Source organism: Acomys minous, assembly GCF_964271855.1.
Source record: "Acomys minous genome assembly, chromosome: 1".
Taxonomy (NCBI): Eukaryota; Metazoa; Chordata; class Mammalia; order Rodentia; family Muridae; genus Acomys; species Acomys minous.
In genome coordinates, this window is record NC_140483.1 from 5,912,354 (window position 1) to 5,937,452 (window position 25,099).

At 46.9% G+C, this 25,099-nt stretch overlaps 2 pseudogenes across 2 annotated transcripts; both read right to left on the reverse strand.

Moving 5' to 3' along the window:
- Positions 1 to 7,837: 7,837 nt before the first annotated feature.
- On the reverse strand, positions 7,838 to 16,444 carry LOC311597168 (large ribosomal subunit protein eL20-like; annotated as a pseudogene). The gene is made up of 2 exons: positions 16,383 to 16,444; positions 7,838 to 8,417 (listed from the first exon to the last, which is right to left on the reverse strand). The product of its transcript is annotated as a large ribosomal subunit protein eL20-like (transcript).
- A 2,172-nt stretch (positions 16,445 to 18,616) lies between these two features.
- Positions 18,617 to 21,903, reverse strand: LOC311597173 (alpha-enolase-like; annotated as a pseudogene). Its single transcript has 2 exons — positions 21,849 to 21,903; positions 18,617 to 19,737 (listed from the first exon to the last, which is right to left on the reverse strand). The product of its transcript is annotated as an alpha-enolase-like (transcript).
- Between the last annotated feature and the right edge of the window lie 3,196 nt (positions 21,904 to 25,099).

Here is a 25,099-nt window from a genome sequence, read left to right on the forward strand (position 1 = left end):
GAGAAGCTGACCGGCCCCTCCTGCAAGGACAAAGTGGGCAGCAGAGTGTGGTGCCAGCTGTCGAGCCTGAGCAGGCAGGCAGGCACCAGGAGCCAGTGTCACCTGTGGAGCGATTCAGTTTGCTGCTCGTTGGAAATCAGTTCATGCCATCACCCCTCCCTGGCCCTGCCAGGCCACGTCTCAGCACCACTCACGGCTGTGCTCCTCACGTCTCAGCACTACTCACGACTGTGCTCCTCACATCCCAGCACTACTCACGACTGTGCTCCTCACATCCCAGCACCACTCACGGCTGTGCTCCTCACGTCTCAGCACTACTCACGACTGTGCTCCTCACATCCCAGCACCACTCACGACTGTGCTCCTCACATCTCAGCACCACTCACGACTGTGCTCCTCACGTCTCAGCACTACTCACGGCTGTGCTCCTCACATCCCAGCACTACTCACGACTGTGCTCCTCACATCCCAGCACCACTCACGACTGTGCTCCTCACATCTCAGCACCACTCACGACTGTGCTCCTCACGTCTCAGCACCACTCACGGCTGTGCTCCTCACGTCTCAGCACCACTCACGGCTGTGCTCCTCAGGTCTCAGCACCACTCACGACTGTGCTCCTCAGGTCTCAGCACCACTCACGACTGCGCTCCTCACGTCTCAGCACCACTCACGACTGTGCTCCTCAGGTCTCAGCACCACTCACGGCTGTGCTCCTCACGTCTCAGCACCACTCACGGCTGTGCTCCTCACGGCTGTGCTCCTCACGACTCAGCACCACTCACGGCTGTGCTCCTCAGGTCTTAGCATTCAGAGCAACACTCCTAATGACTGTGCTCTTTGTATACCAGCACTTATTCCATACTTACTATATTCTTTTTTAAAAATTAAGATTTTAAGCCGGGCGTGGTGGCGCATGCCTTTAATCCCAGCACTCGGGAGGCAGAGGCAGGCGGATCGCTGTGAGTTCGAGGCCAGCCTGGTCTACAAAGTGAGTCTAGGACAGCCAAGGCTACACAGAGAAACCCTGTCTCGAAAAACCAAAAAAAAAAATTAAGATTTTATGTATGAGTATTTTGCTTGCATGTTTGTATAAATGTGTTCCACATGCATGGCTGATGCCTGATGCCTGCAGAGGTCAGAAAAAGGGTTTGGATACCCTGGAAGTTGAGTTATAGATGGCTGTGACCCACCATGGGGGTGCTGAGAACTGAACCCAGGTCCCCTGGAAGAGCGGCCAGTCCTGTTTCTTCTTGTGTTCCTCGTGTCCCATATTATATCCCAGAGTAGCACCAGCCCTGAATGTGGACGTTGCACAGTCACCCGCGAGGCTCATTTTTGTTGTCTAACTTTTAGTTATTGGGTGGCTCCTGTGTTAGGACGGTGTTAGGTGCCGGTATAGGAGGAGTCACAGCCTGACCTCATTGCCTGCCAGGAGCATGCTCTCTAACTGTGTCGCCGGCAGCATATTACCGAGATTCTTACCTAGTCTGGCTGGCCTCCTTCTTTTCATCTTTTTGGAACAACTCTCCATTATGTGGTGCTGGCTGACCTGGAGTTTGCTATAGTTCAGCCTTGAAGTTGAGGCACCACCCTGCCTCAAGGGCCGCGAGCGATTACAGGCATGCACACACCCAGCCTACAGGGTCTTCCCCTTCATCTCTACGCTCCTCTTCCTCAGGGTGCTACAGAGAAGCCCTCAGTTGCTTTTTTCTTCACTGGAATAAAACAGCTGAGAGAAGCAACTTAGGAAAAAGAACATTTATTTTTGCTTTGAGGGGACACAATCAGTCCATCATGATGGGGAGGGGACAGGGACCTGAGTGTGAGCCCGTGCTTCCTCCACAGTCAGGAGGCAGAGGAAGAGAGGTGAACACTGGGGCTCTGCCACCCGAGGCACACTCCCTCCTCTATTTTGAAATTTAACTTAGGACCCGAACTCACGTTGTCTTCCGTGTTTGAGTGTGGGCCAGCTTCCAGGGTTAAACTTCTCTAGAGACACGCCCACAAGTGTGCCCGGATGTGTGTCTGCTACGTGATTCTAAATCCAGTCCAACTGTCAGTGAAGAGTGACCAGCAGGGAGGCCTCACATCTCTAGGGCAAGTGGGAACTTTATGTGGGCATGGACTCACAGGGTTATGGAGTCAGCAAGATGGAGCTCCCCCTGAGGAGGAGGTAGAATCCAATCACAGAATGTCCAATTGGTACTGTAATTCCCAAGGCTGAAGGCCCGAGGACTAGCATCCATGATGCACACGCACAGGAGAGGATGGACCATCCACCTCACGAAGACAGAATAGATTCTGTGTTCTGCCCTTTCCTTCATTTCAGGCCCTCATATCGGAGAGAGAAGGCTTTAATTCATCCTGGTAACCTCTTCTGGAAACTTCCTCACAGGCATACCTCAAGTAACGCTCTACCAGTTACCTGCGCATCTCTTAGCTGAGTAATGCCAACTCATAGACTTCACTGTCACCAGGATGTCCCTGTGGGGCTGCCCCGGAACACCTCCTCCAGACCCTTTACCATGTAGACCAGAGACTCTGCTCAGTCACAGCCTCTTCCTCTTGCTCAGTTCGGCAGACCCAGGCTTCTCACTTCTGACCATCTGACCATTATCAATGCCGGTGACTCCCTCTGCTCCTAACGAGGCCACACTGGGGAGGCCTGAGGAGCTTGCTGGCCAGTTCACTGTGCTAACAGCGTTTCTGAGGGATCAAGTGTGCTGTGAAGTGTGCTGACTAAGCCGTCAAAGGGAGTGAAGGGAAAGGCAAAAGGAGAGGAGGCCGACCGAATGAGCCTTGCACCAACGGTTGTCCTCAGGCCCATTCCTTTGTTGGGTGGAAGGATTTTGTATCTTAGCTATAAGCACCGACTTTTAGTGCCTGTAACACCCACTCATTTTCTAAGTGTGACCACCAGGGGAGGGGCGTGAGTGAAACTCCAGAATACTCTGTCTCTTGTCTGGGCTTCTGAGGAGCCGCAACAGCTAAAATCAGGTCCACTTCCCACCTGGTTCTTCAGCCCCAGTTTGGCATCCTTGGCTTCCAGCTCCATCTCCAGCAATGAGAAGAAGAGAGGGAGGGAAGGAGGGAGGGAGGGAGGGAGGGAGGGAGGAGGTGCACACCATTCCAAGCCTAGTGTTTTCACTATCTGTGCTCTGTCCATGAGGCCTGGCGGCTGCAGACCTAGGTCTTCCCTTTGAAATGCGTTTCCTGTCCTTCTGGACTTCCCCATCTTGCGATGTGGGACAAGCTTGGCCACTCAACGGCATAAACTCTGTCTCTGCTCTTAGACCCTCTAGTTAAAAATCTCTTGAGTCAGACATCTGGGGTTGGCTCCAGCCGGGCTCCCTCCAGTCCCACAGGGCCCATGGGAACATCTCCTCCCTCCCCGCTTTTGTGGAAGAGTGGTCTGCCCTGGGGCTGCCCGGCTCCTCTGAATGCTGCTTCCCAGCTTGACGGAGCCATGGTGCAGCCCTCAGCTTCTGAAACTGTACCCAAGTCAGGTGCTGACTCACGGAGCAGACCCCCGAGCTCCTCACTAGGCATCAGAGTGTAGGAGGCGAACAGTTTCTTCCCGTTCGTGGATGAGTCAGACCAGGGAGGCGACAGCACAGTGCGGCCTCTCCAAAGAGGGCCGTGTTCTTTGCCGTTCGGCCCATCTGTACCTTGAAATTGATGGTGGGATTGGAGTCGACGCGCACAGACTTATGGGTTCTGTCTTTGCAAGTCCAGGAGGAGCCCTTTGGAGCCTGCTGATTTGCTGCCAGCCTCTGGGCAGACCAAGACCAGACAGAGCGGATCATAGCTTAGCATCTCCCTTTTCAACTTTAAAACACTGCAATAAAGACTCGAGGTTGTCAAGGATGCTCCCCCGTCGCCCCCTGTCCTACAGGCACCTCCTTGTGTGTCTGGCTCCTCCCCGACTCCAGATCTCAGCTCACATTCTTCCCCACAGAGGCCTGCTTTTCCATCGGGTTGGAAGTGGGCCATTGTAATGATCTCTCCGCTTCTTTTTCCTTCACATATTATTACAGTCCGTTATCACACACGACCACCTACTGTGTAATGGTGAGGGTAGATTCATTCCAAGAAATGGCATTGTTTTAATCTGTGCAACCATCACAAAGCAACATTTATACAAACCTATAAGGTATTCTACACACACCATCATGTCCTAGAGAAAAGAAATCAGCCACAGAAGCATTGAACCAGGGCTGGAGAGGTGGCTCAGTGGTTAGGGGATTTGCTGCTCTTGCAGAGGACCCAAAGCTTGGTTCCCAGAATGCACAGAGATGCCTGCAACCAGCTGCAACTCAACTCTAGGGGACCCAGTGCCTTCCACTGGCTGCCATGGGCACCAAGCGCACACACTCACATGCATGTTGGCAAGCTCTCATGCAGGCCATGGAAATCTCACCTGAGTTGTGTTTTACAAAGGTGACCCCAGTACCCTGGAGCTGAAAGATGCACTGTCTCCCCCTGAGTCTTGCAATCCCCCAAACCTGAGAAGGGATCACACAGAATGACAGTCTGACTTTGTGGCTTGAGCACACGCTTTGGAGGTGCATAGATCAAAATATTTTGCAATATTGATATATTGGATATAAGGCTCAGTTTCCCTATAATTAAAATCGACACGACAGTGGTACTAACTTAATAGGCTGCTGTGACAACTTCATGCCCTTAGCCATGGGATGCTGTGCAGGTCCTAGAACTAGGTGTGTGTTGGCATGAAAATCCCATGACTTTTGGTATCGCATTACAGAAAAGGAGGCTTCATCAATATTGTTATTTGTAACAGTAAACTCACTGAGAAGCTGCAGGCATGGTTATTTTTCACTTTAAAATTCATTAAAGCTGTCTCTGTTCCCTGCTTCTCTCAAGTCATGTTTATGGAAAGAAATTTCTAGGGTATGATGCAAGTCGGACTGCAGACATGAGGAATGATTCTAGCAACGCACTGACTAGCGGGCACATGGAGCCCTGCCCACAACCACAAGAAACTGTACTGAATGCATCATGGAAATCAAGGGCTGCCATTAGTTCAGCCAAACGCCACTACTGGAACAGCCCGCTCCTCACATTTAAACCTGCAAAACCTTAATGTAAAATTTACAGTGTCTGATTTTCTGGGGGAAAAAATGTTTATATTACCTTGGAAATGCAAATTTCCAGTAAGTTTTTTGATAAGCTGAGTGAGAAAGCTGGGTGTGCATTCAGACATTCTTCCTCTTGCATTTACTTTATTGATGTATGCCTTCACCTGAAAGGAGTGGGGGGGGGACAGGGCAAGATTGATGAAGAGGTCCTGCTGCAGGATCGCATCTCAATTCAGAAGGAACCCAGTGAATGCACCAGCCGGAAGCCCTTCACCCAGTAACTCCCCACCTGTACCATCCGCCTGGAAGGATGGGTGGGTGTCCTGAGTGAGTTCTGCTGCCTCAGGGTTTGTTCAGTCCTTTTCTGGTATGTGCATTTGATGCAATGTTCTTGTTTTTTCCAAGGAAGTTAAATAGTTAAGATATTATTCAGCTTTGTTTTGCCAGTGTTTGTGGATGTGCAAGTAATGGCTGGGCTGCCATCCAGATCTGTGTCACAGGTGTGGCCATGGCAGTCACCTGCCTGCTGCTGATATTCCCTGAGGTGCTTCTAAATAAAGGCCGTGGAATGCTAGAGGGACATAACCCTTGGCCTCAGGGAGACACAGCCCCCGAGTTGTCCTGTGGTCCTGCAGCTGTTTCTATGTGATTCCTTTTTTGTGGGGTCACTGAGGGTACTGGCCACTGCTTTCTGTCTCCACATACCTGCCTGAGAAGGGAGATAAGCACTGTAGTAGACCGAGGAGGGTTTTTTTTTCTTCCTTTTAACATTTTTTAATACAATATATTTTTATCACCTCCCCCAAATCCTTCTAGATTCTTCTTATCTGTGTACCTACCTAACTTCATATTCTTTCTATCTCTTTCTAAAACCAAAACCAAACCAAAACAACCAAACCACCCCAAAACTCCAAATGAAAACAAACACACACACACACACACACACACACACACACACACACACACACACACACACACAAAGCCAAAACAAAACAAAATGAACAAAGAGCCCCAAAACACATGGAGTCTGTTTCATGTTGGCCGGTTACTCCTGGGCCCGGGGTCCTGTCCTGGAGTGTGGCTCACATGCCCAGTGATACTCCATTGGAGAAAATAATTTTCCTTTTGACAATGGGTGTCAGTTACAGATAGCCTCTTGGTTTGGGTGAGGACCTGTCAGTGCTGGGACCCCACGTGGCTTGAACCTGCACAGGTCTTGTGAGTGTAGCCACATCTCTGTGATGTTGGGAGACAGATCCCTTGGTGTCATCCACCACGTCTCTCACGTCTTTCAGCCCTCTCTTCCGCACAGACTGGTCTGATGGAGGCATCTCTTTAGAGCCAAGTGTTCCAAAGTCTCTCACTCTCTGCACAGTGTCTAGCTGTGTTCCTGCCAATTAGCATCCGAGCCAGGAAGACGCAGGAACTTTACTTCAGGTGGCTCGGCACAGTGAGGCGGCTGATCAGGCCGTTTGGGAAGAAGGTTTAGCCATGCGCTCACTCTCCTCTCCCTACAAGCCTCCCATCTTTCTTTGTTTCCTTCTGTACAGAAGAAGCTTCATTATGTAGCCCAGGCTGGCCTTGAACTCTCCATCTTACTGCCTTAACCTCCTAGGTGCTAGGATTGCATGTGTGTGCCAACAAGCCTTTCTCACTATCAAGCACGTAAGCCTTCCATCCTTCACTGTTTTCTTCCTCTGTTACAGATCCATATTCTGTAGGGTATTTTGACATTTTCAACCAGCCCAAGTGTGTGCAGGCTGTGACACATGCCATGGTGCAGGTTGTGACCCATGTCATCTGTGGTGTTTGGAATTTTTGTGTGTCCACCCACTGCCTAGCCTGACTTCATCAAAGTATAACAATATGACAGAAATTTAACTCGGAATTTAGGCTTTCTGGCCTAATCTTTGTATTGGTAATTAACCCCTTTGTTAACTCTTAGGCTTTAATTTCAAAAAAGGCTTCTACCATGTCAGAAGTCCCAAGTATATTTCCTTTCCCTCCCTTCCTCCCTTCCTTCCTTCTTTCCTTCCTTCCTTCCTTCCTTCCTTCCTTCCTTCCTTCCTTCCTTTCATTTTTGGGACAAAGTTTCTTTGTACAGCTTTGGCTGGCCCTGAGCTTAATGAGATCCACCTGCCTCTACCTCTCGACTGCTGAGATTAAGGGTGTGAACTGCCCCCACCCAGCAAACAGTTTCCATTTTAAGATACTCTCAGGGTCCAGAGGACACAACTCAAGTTGGTAGAGTGCTGACCTAGAGTGAGCAAAGCCCTCGGTTTGATCCCCAGCACTGTACAGACCAGGCATGGAGCCGAATGCACGTCATCTTGGCACACAGGAGGTCGCGGCAAGAGGGTTAGAAGGTCCAGGTCATCTTCAACTGTATATCAAGTTTGAAGCTAACTTGGGCTATGCAGACCCTATTTCAAAACAAAACAAAACAGAAAAAAAATGTAGCGTGGTTGTGTGAAGTGCAGTGCCTTTAAAAGACAATATGGAAATGGCGCCATCACCTCTGTCTCTTAGAGGATTTGTTTGTAAACTGTTGGAAGAACACATCTGTTCTAGCAAGAGACTTCAGACAATCTAGAATGAGACACGTGACAGCTTCTTAGGTTTTAAAGCATCCATACAGAGAAAGGGTCTATATGTCATGTATAAAACTATGGAGTCCTTATATCCAGCGTTCTTTTTTGTCACTTTGAGGAGAGAAGTACCATTTCCTCTGGATCTAGAAGAAGATGTTGGGCCTCTTGGTGGTGAAGTGAGGCTTGTGCTGGTGTAGCAGCACTCGGTGGGGCAGCAGGAACTTGATCTTGGAGTCGTGGAACTGCTTGACAGCTGGCCGGAGGCACTTGCCAGCTGCAATCTCTTCCACTTTCATGATCTGGATGGAATGCGCACAGGCACGGTGCCGGGCACCCACGTCCCAGTAGCACTGTGTGATGGCGCCAGCAGTGGTTAGGTGCCGGTATTCTCGGTACATGTTGTGTGCGCCACTGTGGAAGTTGTCGTGCTGCCAGATGCCGAAGTTCTTTACAGGAAGCGGTGACTTCTCAAACACCTGCCCACATGGACGCTATCTCCCCGGACAACTACTTCATTTTCTTCAGCTGCGACATGAAGTACCAGAAGTGGGGCTTGGCCACCACATGGTTGGGCACAAAGATGCGCATTCGGTACAGTGGTGGCTTTTGGCACTTCGGGGTGGACCAGCAGCTCCCCAACACCTTGTACTCCCGAAGCGTGCCCAATGCCTTCACGGCAGTCCATCCGGCTTCACCGCCACTCTCAAGAGGAAGTTTCCCCCTTTGTTGTAAGACAAGGTCTTAGTGTATAGCTCTGACCGACATGGAACTCACTCTGTAGACCTGGCTGGGTTAGCAGTCACAGAGCTCCACCTGCCTCTGTGTTCCCAGGGTTGGGATTAAAAGTGTTCACCACCACACCTGACTTTACCTGTACACCTTTGATGTAGCTCCTCACTCCTTTGCTCTATTTGGCTTTGGGTATTTATTTATTTATTTGTTTGTTTGTTTATCTATCTATCTATCTATCTATTTATTTATTTATCTGTCTATCTCTTCTATACATGCATGCTAGTTAATAGCATTCATCGAAGATGTGGTCTATACAATTCTTCCTCTACCTTGCGGTTTGTTTCTTCATTTTCTTAGCAGATTTTAACAAAAACAAAACACAACGTGCAACAGATAGCTGAGAGGCGGTATGGGCATTGAGAGTTCAGCTTGAAGCCAGGCCCCGGAATGGTAACAGCCCTACAAATGTTAAGATCTAAAACACAAAGCCGGGAAGAAAAGACATCAGCCAATCTGTCACTCTCTGTGTCTAGACAGAACATTAAAGTGTATACGCAGTTATGGGAAACTCCACTTTATTGAGATGTCTTTGGTTGCAACGAAAAATAGAAAACGCTTCTTCTTTTGAGAATTTTCTCTTCAGTTCCATAGCTATGTTTTGAGTGGTTGTTTATTTTGCTAGTGTTGAGCTTTTAGAGCTCTGTGTCTACTCTAGACACTAATCTTCTACTGGACGAGTATCTGGCAAGTCTTTTCTCCCACTCTGCAGGTTGCCTCTTCAACTGCTGGAGTTTCCTTTGCTAGACAGAAGCTTTTTGTGAGTCAGTTTATGAGAAACACCAGTAAGATACCACAGGTTATTTTTAAACTAAAAACGTAGAAAACAATTTATTCTTAAGTCATTTGGTGCAAGCCGCAGAAGACAAACATGGAACCAAAGCTCCGAAATCCCAGGCCACAGCTTCCTTCACAGGTGCGGCCAGAGAAGAGCACTCTGCAGGCCACACGATCACTGTAAGACACAACAGAACAAGGCTGAAGTCTACTATCAAGTTGCAGATCTCCCTGTGAAGAAGTATCCCCTTTGGGCAGTGTTCTCTTTGGTCCATCTGCATTTCCGGTTTCCCAGGTGCCTTCAGCCTTTCATAAGCTTCAGACCTCCTGCTAACTTGGCAACACCCAACGCTCACGAGACTCCACAGCTTGCCTAGTTTCTTTAGGAAAGTGGTTTAGAGGAATGCGTGGCTGGGTGTGGTATTACTGGCTCCAGGCAATCCCATAATACTTTGTTTGAGAGAACAAACATTACTTTGGAAGTTCCGGAAATTTTTTTTTCTGAGAGATAATCCGGGCATTGGTTTCACAAGTAAGCCTGCAGTTGCCACTCAAGTCTTGTGTGAGGAAAGCAAGTGTGTGCTTGGAATCCTTGATCCTCCGCCCAGCCTTGTTTGTAATAAAAAGTTCCCAGAACTATAAACTATCATCAGAATGACTTTGATCCTTGCCACCTCTAACTATTTTCGAGGACAATAGCTAACGCTGGGCAGTGAGACTAACAAAGAAAAGCAGAGGGGTGGGAAGCTTTTTTCCCACAGCACAGAATGTGAAATGCTCACTCTTCATCTTCATGTTGTAATGTAGGTCTAGGAAAAAGTAGTAGCACATGGTTGGTTAATGAGTTCTGAAACGTGGGGACAGCCAGCAGCTAACAGCCTGACACAACCATTTCTTAGACTAGCAATACACTGCCCTATCTAGGAAGGCAATGTTTGGGGCTGGTAAAAATGGCTCAAGCCCTGAGACCATGTAAACATGGAAGGAGAGAACTGATTCCACAAAGTTGTCCCCTGTCTCAGCCTGTGCACCCTGTCACATGCACCATATCCCTGCACAGTGCATACGCACACAAAATCATAAGACGTTAAAAGAAGGCAGCATTTGAATGGAGCTTCTAGGTTAGAACTATGACGTTCCAGGGCACGTGTCGACAATTCCTACAGCCCGGTCTCTACTAACGACTGAATTAGACAACACCTGGCAGTCTAGCTGTTTTTACTTCTTACCTGTTTTTGAGACAGAGTTTTATCTGGGCCAGACAACTCAAACTCAGTGTGTATCTGAGGATAACATTGAATTCCTGATCCTCCTGTCTGTATCTCCCAAACAAGTGCTGGGTTTATAGGCGTGCACCACCCTGCCTGGTCTTTGAATTTTTAAAAAATTATTATTAACTATCCACTTTACATCTTGGTCATAGTCCCCCTCCCTCCTTTCCTGCCAGTCCCACCCTCCCTCCCTGCTCCCCTATACCTCTCCCCTATTCCCCAGAGAAGGGGAGCCCCCCTCCTACCCAGCATCAAGCCTGAGTGAACCCTCTTTCCCTCTGGCCTGTCCAGGCAGCTCTGCCAGGGGGAAGTGATTGAAAAACAGGTAACAGAGTCCTTGTCAGAGACAGCCCAAATTCCCCTTACTAGAGGACCCATATGAGGGCTGAGCTGCCCATTGGCTACAGCTGTGTAGGGGTCCTAGGTCCAGTCCATGCATGGTCCTTGGTTGGAGCTTCAGTCTCCACAGGTCCCCCTGGGATCTGGTTAGTTGGCTCTGTTGGTCTTCTTGTGGGGTTCCTAGGCCCTCTGAATCCTTCTAGCCTTCCCCCTACTCTTCCGCAACACTCCCTGTGCTCCACCCAATGTTTGGATGTGGGTCTCTGCATCTGCTTTCATCAGCTGCCAGATGGAGCCACTCAGAGGACAGCTACGCTAGACTCTTGTCTGCAAGCATAGCAGCGTATCCTTAATAGTGTCGGGGGCTGACTGTCTTCCATGGAGTGAGTCTCAGGTTGGGCCAGGCATTGGTTGGATATCTTATAGGCATGGTAAGTTTTGTATCAAAGTTTTTGTGAGTGGGTTGGTGTTCCCCTCCCTCCACCAGGAGTCCTGTCTACCCAGAGAGTGTCCTCCTCAGTCTCCATGACCCCTGCCACTAGACGTCTCAACTAGAGTCACCCTCATATCCTCCCCAGTTCTGATATTGACCCTCATCTCTCTCCATGCTCCCTCCCTCTAACCACTTCCACTGTCTATTCTATTTCTACTTCTGAGTGAGATTTAAGCGTCCTCCCTTGGATCCTCCTTGTTACTTCTCTTCTTTGGGTCTGTACAGCGTAGTATGTTTATCCTGTCTGTATGGCTACATCCCACTTATAAGTGAATACATACCATGTGTGCCTTTCTGGGTCTGGGTTACCTCACTCAGGATCATCTTTTCTAGTTCAATACATTTGCCTGCAAATTTCATGGTTTCCTTGTTTTTAATAACTGAGTAGTATTCTGTTGTATAAATGTACCATAGTTTATTTATCCATTCTTCGATTGAGGGACATTTGGGTTATTTCCAGATTCTGGCTATTACGAATAAAGTTGCTATGAACATAGTTAAACAGATGTCTTTGTTGTTTGGTGGAGCATCTTTTGGGTGTGTATGCCTATGAGTGATAGGCTGGATCTTGAGGTAGAGCTATTCCTAACTTCCTGAGAAAGTGCCTGATTGATTTCCAGAGTGGTTATACAAGTTTGCACTCCCACCAGCAATGGAGGAGTGTTCCCCTTTCCCCACATCCCTGCCAGCATGTGCTATCACTTGAATTTTTGATTTTAGCCATTCTGATGGGTGTAAGATGGAATTTCAGACTTGTTTTGACTTGTATTTCCCTGATGACTAAGGATGTTAATTGTTCCTCTGTTGAGAATTCTGTTTAGCTCCGTAACCCATTTTAAAATGAGATTTGGTTTGTGGGTGTTCAATTTCTTGAGTCCTTTATATATTTTGGATATTAGCCCTCTGTCAAATATAGGGTTGGTGAAGATCTTTTCCAAATCTGTAGGCTGCTGTTTTGTTCTCTTGACAGTCTCCTTTGCTTTTCAGTTTCATGAAGTCCCACTTATTAATTGTTGATCTTAGAGCTGTTGGTGTTTTGTTCAGGAAGTTGTCTCCTGTGACAATGAGTTCAAGGGTCTTCCCCACTTTTTCTTCTAATAGATGTAGTGTTTCTGGTTTTATGTTGAGGTCTTTGATCCATTTAGATTTGAGTGTTGTGCAGGGCGATAGATGTGAATATATTTGCATTTTTCTGCATCCAGTTAGACCAGCACCATTTGTTGAAGATGCTTTCTTTTTTTTCCATTGTATGGTTTTGGCTCCTTTGTCAAAAATCAAGTGTCCATATATGTGTGGGTTTATTTCTTTGTCTTCAATTTGATTCCATTGATCAGCCAGTCTCTTTCTATTTCAATAACATGCAGTTTTTTTTTTATTACCATTGCTCTGTAGTAGAGCTTGAAGTTAAGGATGGAGATAGCTCCCAAAGTTCTTTTATTATACAGGATTGTTTTAGCTATTTTTGTTTTTCATATGAATTTGAAAATGGTTCTTTCAAGGTCTATAAAGGATTGTGTTGGTATTTTGATGGGGATTGCATTGAATCTGTAGATTGCTTTTGGTAAGATGGCCGTTTTTACTATGTTAATCCTACTGATCCATGAGCATGGGAGAGCTTTCCATCTTCTGATATCTTCTTCAATTTCTTTCTTCAGAGACTTGAAGTTCTTGTCATACATATCTTTTACTTTCTTGGTTTGAATCACACTGTGATGCTTTATATTTTTTGTGCCTATTGTAAAGGGTGTTGTTTCCCTAATCTATTTGGTGTTCTATAAGCCTCTTGTATGTTTAAAGGCATTTTTTTTCTTTAGGTTGATGAAATTTTCTTTTATGATTTTGTTAAGAATGTTTTCTGGTCATTGGAGCTGGAAATCTTTTTCTTCTATTCCTATTATTCTTAGGTTTTGTCTTTTCATCATGTCCTTGACTTCTTGAATTTTTATGTCAGAAACTTTTTCAATTTAATATTTTCCCTGGCAGATGTATCAATTTCTTCAATTGTATCTTCTACACCTGAGATTTTTCTCCTCCATCTCCTGTATTCTGTTGGTGATGCTTACATCTGTATCTCCTGTTCTCTCTCCTAAATTTTCCATCTCTAGGATTTCCTTGTTTTGTATTTTCTTTATTAATTATATTTCCATTTTTAGGTCGTGTGTGTGTGTGTGTGTGTGTGTGTGTGTGTGTGTGTGTGTGTGTGACTCCCCACCCTGTGACACAGCAGTAACCTCTGCAAATAAAGCCACCAAGGAGGCCCCTTAGTTGCCCATGGCTTGTGTGGCTCAAGTCTGAGCGGGAATGGCTGAGAGTCAGAGATGGCTGTTTCCCTGCAGGGTGAAAGGTTGACCTGCTCAGTGCTGACAGCACAGTGAGCATGAGTCATCATCCCAGAAAGACACAGCTGTCATGAGAGGGCAGACCCCCGATTCCTAGCCCATTGTGGGGCCTGTTATATTTACCTGCAGATAAGTTTCAGGAAAGAGTAACTTTTTTCCTGTCCTCAGGTCTGTGCATTGGACCTAAGTATTGACCAGGAACTGACTTGGTGTATGAACTAATGTATCTCCGGGAGAGGCAAAGATGAGGTTTTCCATCCGAAACACACTGTTTCTAGAAGGATCTGGTCTCAGTGTTGCCAGTATCAGCTCTAAGAATCATGCAGCTTTCCACTTTATCTGGTCTGTGTAGGTGTGTGCTTGCACTTTGCACTTTTTAGTGTATTATTAAGAAATACATCCCAGATCTCCAAATGGTCTCAAATGTGAGGGAGGTAAAAGGAGGCAGCCATCCATTTCTTTTACAAGACACAGTATCTACCTCCATATGTTCTCACTGGTTGAAGAGACAAGACACAAAGATATGCATTTAGGATGACTTATTTCCAAGAGCCATTCTTTGTAGGGGCTGCCTGAAGGACCACCATTGCACATGGTAACTAAAATAAAAATTGAACTAGTAGCTATAAATCCTATGATGATGTGCCCTTTTATTCTGGGGACACAGAGGCTACATTTGTGTTTGCCTCACTGTCATGATGCCAGGATTGACTCTCAGAGCAGAGAGACAACAATTTTTCAGAGAGACAGCAATAATAAGACAGTAATAAACTAGGCGTGGACTGCACACAGCCACATGGAAGAGAAGCTGTCAGAACTGAGGGCAGCCCCAGAGAGTCAGGGACGAGCAAAGCGAGAGTCCTGGTGGCACACACTTCTTCCTACAAAGCCTCTTTTTGTGAAAAAGCACTGATTTTAAAAGACTTCAGCGTGTTTTCCTTACCAGACTATGTGCTGCCTACTGACTGCCATTCAAAGTTAACTTTAAGCAATGCCTGAAACATCAGCTCGACACTAATTGAGACTTCATGAAGAGTCTAGGTTATTTTTGCATTTATCGTACTTCCGGTGTGTGGATTATGATTTAACTTTTATATCTTGTACACATTTGACTTGTATACCCATCGTGCAAACAAAACATAAACCTAGATTCCTCTGTGAATAAGAAAAATGCTCACACTGTAATTCCAGCACTGAGGCAGGGGGATTGTCATACTGTTGAGGCCAGCCTGGCTATGAAGTGTGACTCTGTCTCAAAAACAAAAATAAGGTTTGGGAGCACAGCTCAGTTGATAGAATTCTTGCTGCATAATGTCGAGGGCCTGATTTTGATCTAGCACTCATGTAAAAAGCTGGGTGTGTGCTGCGTGCCCCTGTGTCTCCAGAGCTGGGTGGGTGGGGAGGTGGGGCAGAGACAGGAGTGTGCTCAACACTTAGGCTAAGTCCCCTGAGAGGAGGGAGCTGCAATTAAGAAAATGCCTCCATAAGATCAGGCTGTAGGCAAGACTGTAGGGCATTTTCTTAATTAGTTATTGATGGGGGGGGCCCAACCTAAGCAGGCAGAAATGCTAATTACCCTTTATCCTTGTGTGACAAACTAATGGACTGACTACTGAAAGTGCAGTCTCATTTCATATGTATGTGTCTCATAGTCATGCTGCGCCAGTAAACAGGTACAGTTGCTGTGCCAGCAAAATACTGCTGGGAAAAGGCCTTATGGCAAATCTTTCTTAAAATGTAGAGTCTCCCTGATTCTGCCACAGTCTGAGCCATTTTAAAACCACACGCTGTCCATTTCAGAAACGTCATTTGCTTCTGATCCAGTGGACAGGAAATGACTGAACGCAGACCACATGAATATGAGTAGAAAATCTTGAGGAAGCGATCAGTCACTACCATGGTTGGAGGACACCACAGTCATTGTTTTAGGGAAGATCAAATTGGTTATGGACACATTTGCTCGAGGGCAGATTTCTGGTTTTATTTCTCAGTGGCCTCATCTGTGTGGTCAAAATAAGTCTGACTATCCATCAACATGCTGAGTGTGTTACCTGACCCTGCATCGCTCTGGCATGCCAAGCCCAGCGAAGGTCTAGGCAACGGCTCTTCCCTGGACCTACCACGGGCCTGAGAGCAGGTCTGGTAGTGCAAGCTCAGTGCTGCTGTTGTATCATGTTGTTAGGCTCAGATTGTCAGAGTCTATCCCTGGAAGCCCAGTGAGAGTCACAGTCCAGAGTCGATGCAAAAACAAAGGACTTTTATTGAGCCGACGTGTCGGGGTCCATCAAGCTCATAAGACCCTGAATAGCCAAAGTGTGTGTGTGTGTGTGGTTCAAATACTCTCTTACAGAAGCAGATTTCAGCAACAGTGGTAATTGCAGATCTTATTGGTTACTACAGTTGCACTCTAAGGGGATTGGGTAGATTAAATGGAGCATGGGAAGGAATGAGGGGAGAATCCGGAGGCTGTTGGTCTTGGTGGGTGTTAGGGTGAGACAGGGGTGGGTATGAGGGTGCAGCTATTCTCAGAATTATCTCAGGCTAACGGATTCTGGGTAAGGTGGGGTAGGGGCTGTGGGGGTGTAGTAGTGGAAATTTTTCTTAACTTGACCCATTTGGCTGCTTTCAGCAGAAAGTGTATAAGTAACATGACTGAGCTACAGCTAACTTAAGCTAACTTGCATTCTTCGGTGTCAGCCACACTCTGCAGCTGCAGCCTCCTGCTGTATCGTCTGTGCATACCTATTCATTTTCATGTATCTGACTGGCTCGTGAAATACCACAGATGACAGATAAAATTTCAAAATGCTTTAAAACACGGTTCTAGCATATTCCCGTGTTCTCTCTCTTGACATGTAACCTCGGCTTCAAGTAGACAAGGCTGGGGCCTGGGAGATAGCTCAGTGGCTCTTCTAGGTTTTTGTTTTTGTTTTTGTTTTTGTTTTTTGTTTTTTTCTGTTGCTGTGATAAAATGCCCCTAGCAAATCAACTTCATGGGAAAGGGTTTATTTTGGCTCACAATTAAGGTTGCAGTCCCTCGTGGTGGGGCGTCATGTAGCAGGACTTGGGACATTTGGTCATAGCTTCCACAGTCAGGAAGCAGAGAGAAAAAATGATGTTGGTTGTACTGTGCTCAGAGTCCTTTCTTGTTTTGTTCAGTCCTGGCATCCTATCTTTGGGGATGTGCCCATCCAGAGTGGGGTCCTTCCCACTTCAATTAACTTTATCAAACTCATTTCTCACAGGCATGCCCAGAGGCCCATCTTCTGGGTGATCCTAGAGCTCATTAAGTTGACCACGAGGTAACTGTCACAATGGGTGAAGTGGCCACTGAGCAAGCACAAGGACCTGGATTTGGATCCCTAGCGCCCATGTAAAACCTAGGTGTGACAGCATGCATCTGTATCTCAGTGCTGGGAAAGCGGATGCCAGGGGATCCTGGGTGTTCAGTGGCTGAACTGGGGGAGAACAGTACCCAGAGTTGACTTCTGGTCTCTACACGGGAATGCATGGGGTAACCCCAAACACAGGGTGAGAGACAAGACTGAGCCCTGTGTCACAAGCACAGCTCAATCTTGATATTCTTCCTGTTGCAGTCCCAATCTCTGTGTGGTCAGTATACCTCTTTTTTCCCCCTCTGTAACAATTGTCTTCTGGTGACTCCAGGTCAAAGCAATACAGAGACACTTACACATCAGTGTTTACTGCAGCACTGTTAGCAGGAGCTGAGTTATGGAACCAACCTGGTGCCCAGGACCAGAGGGTTGCATAAGGGAAACGTGGCATAACACACAATGGAGGTTTTCAGCCTTAGAGAACAGTGAAGTTCTACTCTTTCCAGAAAAATGGAGGCAGTGAGAGATAATCGTATTAAGCCAATTTCGGAAAGGTAACTATTGTCTGTTTTCTCTCACTTGTGGTTTCTAGATTTTAGATACATATAATCATGTATGTATGTATGCATGTATGTATATATGCATGCATGTATGCATGTATGTATATATGTATGTATGTATGTGTATATATACATGTGACATGGCAGTGTGACAAAAATGTCTAGGTGAACAAAAGCGACTAACAGGATAGGTGAAGGATAAGGAAGGGATCACAATGAAAGACCCCTAATGATAGGAAATAAAAGAGCCGGGCGTGGTGGCGCACGCCTTTAATCCCAGCACTCGGGAGGCAGAGGCAGGTGGATCACTGTGAGTTTGAGGTCAGCCTGGTCTACAAAAGCAAGCCAAGGCTACACAGGGAAACCCTGTCTTGAAAACAAAACAAGACAAACCAAACCAAACAAGTAAGAGTAGCCAGAAATGTGTTACTTGGAAACTGTGGTAAGTGCTCCTCCCAAATGTGCACTGTCCTTTCCTGAGCTGAGCTGCAGTGGGAAGAGACCATTGGCACCCGGAGCTCCTGGACCATAAGAGGTGGCAACTCTTGGCTAGTCCAGGAGGCCTGGAACAAACACACACAATGAAGTTAAGAATTGAAGTATTGGAGCAGGTGTCCCTTTGCCATTTGGCTCAGGGTGGGGTTTCTAAAGCAGTGCACTGACCTGAAGAAGCTAAACGCTTCCTGGGGCAACTGAAGTGGTAAAGAGACAACAAAACGGCAGGACCAGGCCTAACAGCCAGGAGGGCTTTCTAATGTGGACACTGTGTGGTGGCACACACCTGTAATCCCAGCTCTCAGGAGGCAGAGGCTGGCAGACTCTGAGTTCGAGGCCAGCCTGGTCTACAAAGCCAGTCTAGGACAGAGAAACCCGGTCTTGAAAAACCACAAAGAAGATAAACAAACAAACAAACAAAAAACAAAACGGTTCTCAAGAAAACTGCTTAACGGTGGCAATTTAATTGTTTTGAAATTTTTTCCAAGGGTTACTGTGGCTTTTATTTTGCATGTAGAACCACTAGGGGAGGGTTGTCTTGCATTCAGTCTCCTCAGAGCAGTGGGACACCATGACACCCCTGGGCCAGCTCACACGCTTGCAGAGACTCAGTCACAGTGCTGATCTGGTTCACTCTGAGCAGGAGGCAGTTGCAGGACTTTGCGCCCACAGCCTTGGCAGTTTGCTTAGGGTTGGCTATGGTGAGATCATGGCCGACCAACTGGATGCCTGCACTAGCTACGAACTTCTGCCAAGCTTCCCAGTCATCCTGGTCAAAGGGGTCTTTGATGGACACCCCTGGGTACTGGTGGATGAAGGACTTGTACAGGTCAGCCAGCTGGTCGGGTGTGATGTACCTGCTGAGGTCATGAGGAGACTTGAAGTCCAGGTCATACATGCCAGACCTATGGCCCTCAGAGGCAGCCACGCCCATGCCAATGACAACCTGCTCAGTGTAGCCGTTCCAGGGCTTCTTTGATCTCCAGGAGGGTAGGTGCAAATCAGCCCGCCCCGTCACCTACGTTGGTGGCATCCTTGCCGTATCTCGCCTTGATGCCATTCTTCAGGTTGTGGTAACCCTGTGCCCCACAGGGAGGATCACGAACTCTTGCATGGGCAGCTTGTTACCAGCATGAGAGTCCCTGCTGATCACACTGAAAGCTGGGACCAGCAGGATGACTTCAGCGTGGTCAGTGATGTGACAGTAAAGGGGCACCCCCTTTCCCACAGCACCAGCTTTGCAGGCAGCCAGAGACACTCCTAGGATGGCGTTTGCACCAAATTTAGATTTATTTTTAAGTGCGTCCATCTCGATCACCAGCCTGGCCTCTTCTCTTGCTCCACCACCTTCAGTTCCTTGCTACCCCGAGCAGCTGCAGCAGCGTTATTGATGTGCTCAGCAGCCCTTGAGACACCCTTCCCCACGGAGCGTGTCTTAGCACTGCCACGGCATTCTAGGGCCTCATAGATGCTGGTGGAGGCACCACTGGGCACCACAGCTCTGAAGAGACCTTTTGCAGTGTAGAGATCAACTTCAACAGTGGGATTCCCACAACAGGCGAAGATCTCTCTGGCCTGAATCTTAAGAATAGACGTGGTGAATTTCTGCCTCTCTGATCGCCTTGCAGCAAAGAAAGATGTCTCTGCAGACACCAAAGACAGCGAGCGTTAAGGAGAGACATGTGTGCGCCCTGGCTCCTGAGCAGCTCTCAGTGATGGCACTTTAAATAAAATACAGGAAATCCTAAAAATGAGTTTGGGTTAGGGATTTGTTTTCTCTTAGAATTCATATAATTTTGGTTTCCATTGCATCCACATCTTAATTCTAGGAACAAGATGAACTAGGTGTGTGTGTGTATGTGTGTGTGTGTATACGTGTATGTGAGCACATGTGTATATGTGTATGTTCATGTATGCATATGTGTATGTATAGATATGTTCATGTGTGTGCGCATGCATGTATGTGTATGTATGTGTGTATATATGTGAATGTGTGTGTATGTATATGTGAGCACATGTGTATATGTGTATGTTCATGTGTGTATACATATGTTCATGTGTGTGTGTGTGTGTGCATTCATGTGTATGTGTTGCTGATAATCAAACTCCAGGCTTTTCTGTGTGCTCATCATACATACTCTAACACACCCCTGGCCCCACTTACTAATATAGCTGGTACCCTGGACTTGCCACGTCTTTCTTATGCTCACCCTCTCCTCCTCCTTTATTAGAATTTTGTGCTTACCATTTTCTTGATATATATATCAGTTTTAGTACTCTCATCCTTTTCAACATTTTATTTGTTTCTTTTTGTTTGTAGACCTTAAATACAAAGATGCCATGTATATACAGTCTCTTGGGACTTGCTTATTTCTCTCAAAATGTTTCAACAACAACAACAAAAAAATCCACATTGCAGACTGTGGCTCTAATCCCTCCATGGTCACTGCTGTACCTCATTGCATCAATATGGCAAAGTTGATTTAACCCGTCCTCTGTCCATGTGTAATCCTGTCGTTTCCAGTTTCTTGTAAAAAGTGGCTGTGGGCATCCTGCTACGCACACGCTTGCCTCCTTGCCTCTGGTGGGCATGTCTAAGGGTGATACCACCGGGCTGGAAGGAGTGCATGTCTTCAGCTTTATAAGATCATGCCAAAGCCCCACCCAAATGACCCCACCTCCTGGACTAGAGTAGCTTGAGCTACAGCTGCTGCGGCAACTGCTTATGGGAGGCGCCTGCGCTTTGTCAACTTGTAGCTGTGCAAGGGGATCTCACTCAGGCTTGGCTTGCACTTCTTGTAAGGCTGAACTGCCCACAGCTTATGTGGTTGTGTGCAGCTCTTGTGGAACCCTTCTGCTCCCTGAACTTCAGTTTCCTGTGTAAGCTTCAGGTGGCAGCTCACTCTGTGTGGACTCCTTGTGACTGGCCCGTGTCTGGCCTTGACGACACTTGTCTACTATTTACGTTCTTTGTTCTGGGGAGCACGTTCTGCTTTATCTCACATCTTCAGAGCCCCCACCTCCCCAGTCTTCTCTCACTGTTCCCTTCCTCCTTTCTTCTCTCCTCCTGTTTTCCTCACATCAACTTCAGTTGTCTTGTTCTCAGACCAGGTTCTGTGACCTTGATGGACCTCCCAGAGAATGGGGCAGTTATTCTTGTCACTTTGTTGGACATCTAAGAAGTCTACTCAATGTTGTTTGGAAACCCCCGTACCCCTATTCTTTATCCCTTATTTGCCACGCAGTTGAATCATCTCTGTCAGAAATTTGCTCTGTATCCTCACTGGGGACTCAGATGTATGCTGGGTGAGCTCTCTTCCATCAAGCCACACCCCCAGCTCCTCACTGCTGTTTCTGCAGCTTTTATTGATAGGTTGCCCAATCTTGCCTAGCATCTTCTATTTTCTTTTGGATGCTGCTCTTCAGATCTGCTCTTTGTCATCACTCTCTGCTGTGGGCTCAGTTTCTCCAAGCCTCGTTCTCACTCATGGTCCATCCTGTAGTCGGTTTCCAGACTGGATAAGGATGGCTGTGAAGACCAATAATATTTCTGTTTGGGCTTGCCTCTTGGTTCTGTGTGAGCAGCCCATGCTGGGGCTCCTGGGGTGTGGGTGCTGCCTCACTGAAGGGCAGGCTCTGACCCAGGACACCGAGCTGGGCTCTGAGGAGCTGTTTGCTGAGTGAACTCCAGCCGCTAGTCCGGTGGCACCCCCAGAGGAGTGATGACCTCAGAAGTTTCTGAAGGCTTTTCTACTCTGGCTGCTAATGGTCCTTTTATAGTAAAGCGCCATGCGGTGTTCTGAGGCCATGTTGATCCCTGCCTCTTGTCTCCCTTCAGTTATTAATGGGTGTTTTGGGCCCCTACACTGGGTAGCACTGACTGAGTTCATGACAGCCACATCAACAGACAGATGAACTAAACCATGCTTAAGGAATCACCGTGGCTGAAGTCAGTTGTCTAAATAAGAAGTGACAAATGACACGAGTCCTGCTTTTGCTTCACAAGTGAGCACTGGGGGTTACTGCTAGACGCCAAGATGGAGTACCGCTGTCACGTACCTTTGGCTTTACGTGGGGGATCTTCTGAGTGCTAGTTTAAATTTTATTGAGACTGAAAACAGTAACTTCAACTGCTTACAACACTATCCTATTTGAACGGAAGACCTGACCCTTTTGTTTCTAATACAAGAGACCGATGAAGAAAGAGTGTGCTCCACACCTGTGAAGGAAGCAGGTATTGCAGACTTGGTTGCGTTTCTATCTTTTCTATTTTTTTAAAATTGACCCCCCCATCTTTATTATTTGGCTTCTATTTTACACTACAGGAAGTAAATCTTAATACCCGGGCTGCCTCTGTGTGTGTTCCTCTCTGTAACACACTTCAGGGCAAAGCTTCTGAAGTAGCGGGAACCTCAAACTTGGACCCTAAGCTTTTGAGGTGGCTCTGCCCTGAGACAGTCTTCAAGGAAAGAGAATTACATGCCTGTCCCTTTGTGCTTTGCACACGCCAGAGAAGGAAAGTGTAGTAACAAATAGTCCCTCTATCAATGGCTAAAGAATTCAAACTAATAAATCCAATGTCAGAGTGGTCCCACGGAAGATCTTGGAGCCCTCAGTAAGGATGTGCTGTGAGAGACAGGTGGACACTGCTGTGCGGAAGTGTTGATTAAAGCAGCCCTTTCCATGGAAGGTGGTGTTTGGCAGGCAGAAGCCTACCTGGGACTTGATTAGAGAGTAAATTTAAGCTATTTAAAGTAATTCAATAAAGTGGCCTTTGAAGAAAAAAGATTAAGAAAGATAATACAAACTAGATTATCCAGTTTCTTTAGCAAAAAAAAAAAAAAAAAAAAAAAAAAAAAAAAAAAGAACCACACACACCAGAAAGCAAAAAATAATTGATGAACTAATCATGATGCAAGAAAATTGAAACATTGCAAAGGTGTAACAGATTGGCGTGTCCTCTAGATAAAATATGGCTATTTAGAGCTCTCAGGCCTTATGTGTATGGGTGTTTTGCCTGCTAGCTCCACAAACGTGCTTTGTGCCTGCAGAGGCCAGAAGAGGGCGTTGGATCCTCTGGGACTGGAGTTACAGAAGGCTGTGGGCTGCCATGTGGGAGCTGGGAACTGATCTGACGTCCTCAAAGAACAGCCGCCAGTTTGTTTAACCACGAACCCACCTCTCTAGCCCTTAAAGCTTTTACACAGCTAATGTATTAGTCAACCACATGTTGGGCGGAACACTTAATGTCTAGTCCCCAAGTAAGTGTGAAAGGGTTTGAGATGTAGAGACTAAACAGTCCAATTGTCATTGTTTTGCCTAAGTCATGGCAGAGGACACACTTAGGAGACATCACTGCCCCATTTGGGTGTCACCTCAGTACAAAACTGTTACTTTGTCACTGGATGATGCTCTTTCCATACTCCTCTCTCTATTTCTAAAACTGTAGGGAAGAACATAACACACCTTATTGAAATAACTTTGAATTCTTCTAGCTTGTGCATGTGGGCTTCAGAGTGTCAGTTCCCGGAAATCCAGGGTCCAGCTTGTCTCCCATCCAGGCCTGTTCCAGGGAGAGGGTGGGTGCTTGCTCAGGGAGAAAGGATTGGTCTTTGGTGGCTAAATAATGGTGGCCATGTTTTATCACTGTACTCATGTTCAGATTTCCCCGCCCAGCCTCCTGGCCCTCCCCTCCTCCCGGGTGCGCGCATGCATAGATCAGAGGTCAAACTCGGATGCCTTCCCTCACTTGCTATCCACCTTGTTTGTTGATACAGGGTCCCTGGTTCACAGCTCACTGATTCGGGTGGGCCGGCCAGCCAGCAGGGCTAGGGACCATCGCTCTCCTCTTCAGGGCTGAGATCACACTGTGACCACCACACACAGCCTTTCCTTGGCCTCTGGTATTGGGGTTTGGGTCCTCATGGCAGACCAGCCTCTCTCTGTGCCATTTCTTACAGGTATTTTGAGGCCTCTTGTATGTAAAGGAATAGTTTCTAGGTTCAGTTCCCCTATATTAAAACACCACACACACACACACACACACACACACAAAACAACAACAACAACAACAACAACAAAAAACTCACTTTGCAGGGAGTGAAATGAATGCAGAAATATCTTCCGTGCACTCGGACCACGTTAGTGGCCCTGACATTGCCACTGTGCTTTGTGACATTTTTTTCCCCAGTAGAACACATTCCTTATTTTGTCTGTTGGTAACGGTGTCATTAATGCAACATAGCTGCACTTCTGATGTCTGCTCTGAAAACTACTTAGGAAAGTTATTGAAGTTGCAACACAAGCTTTCATGGTAAATGTTCTCTGAGTGTCTTAGAAGAGAAACCTTGAGACCCATAGCCAGGCCTAGAGCCTGCACACTCCATGGCTCTTTTCCTGGCCCAGACAGAATCATTGGTGATTACCCAGAAGAAGGAGGTATAGTGGCAGTCTTGTCCTTACGGGATTTTGACAGGTGTCTCAAGAGTTGTGGTATTTTTCTAGGCTGGAGAATACTGACTGGGCTCTATAGCCTGGACGCATTTGCCAGCAGTGCTGTCAACCTTTCAAAGCTTCAGTGTGCACCTTTGCACAGGTACTGTCTCTGGCTGTACAGGTTCCCTGCCACAGTAGCCAACAGCTGTTCCAGGGCTTGATGAAGACCTGGAAAGAGCAAGTAGTGACCCTAATAATGGATGCCAACAAAAGGCCAGCAGTCAGAGTGTCACCCCTCAGCACATATAGGTGGCATTCCCCAGAGCACTCTTCTCAGACCTGCCTTTCTGCCAAACCAGGCAGGTCAGCTTTATTACATTGTCCAAGAAACTTCCAGATATCAGATAGTCATGTTGAATGGCAGTTCCTATGCTCCAGTGGCCCTGAGCTTGCTGTGCCTATCCAGGTCAGAAAGGACTGTGTTCAAGGACAGAAGAGTGATTGCAACTGTCCCAAAGCTAGCCTTCCAAGACTGGCATTAGCTTCCCTTTATTTCTTCGTCCTTTAACT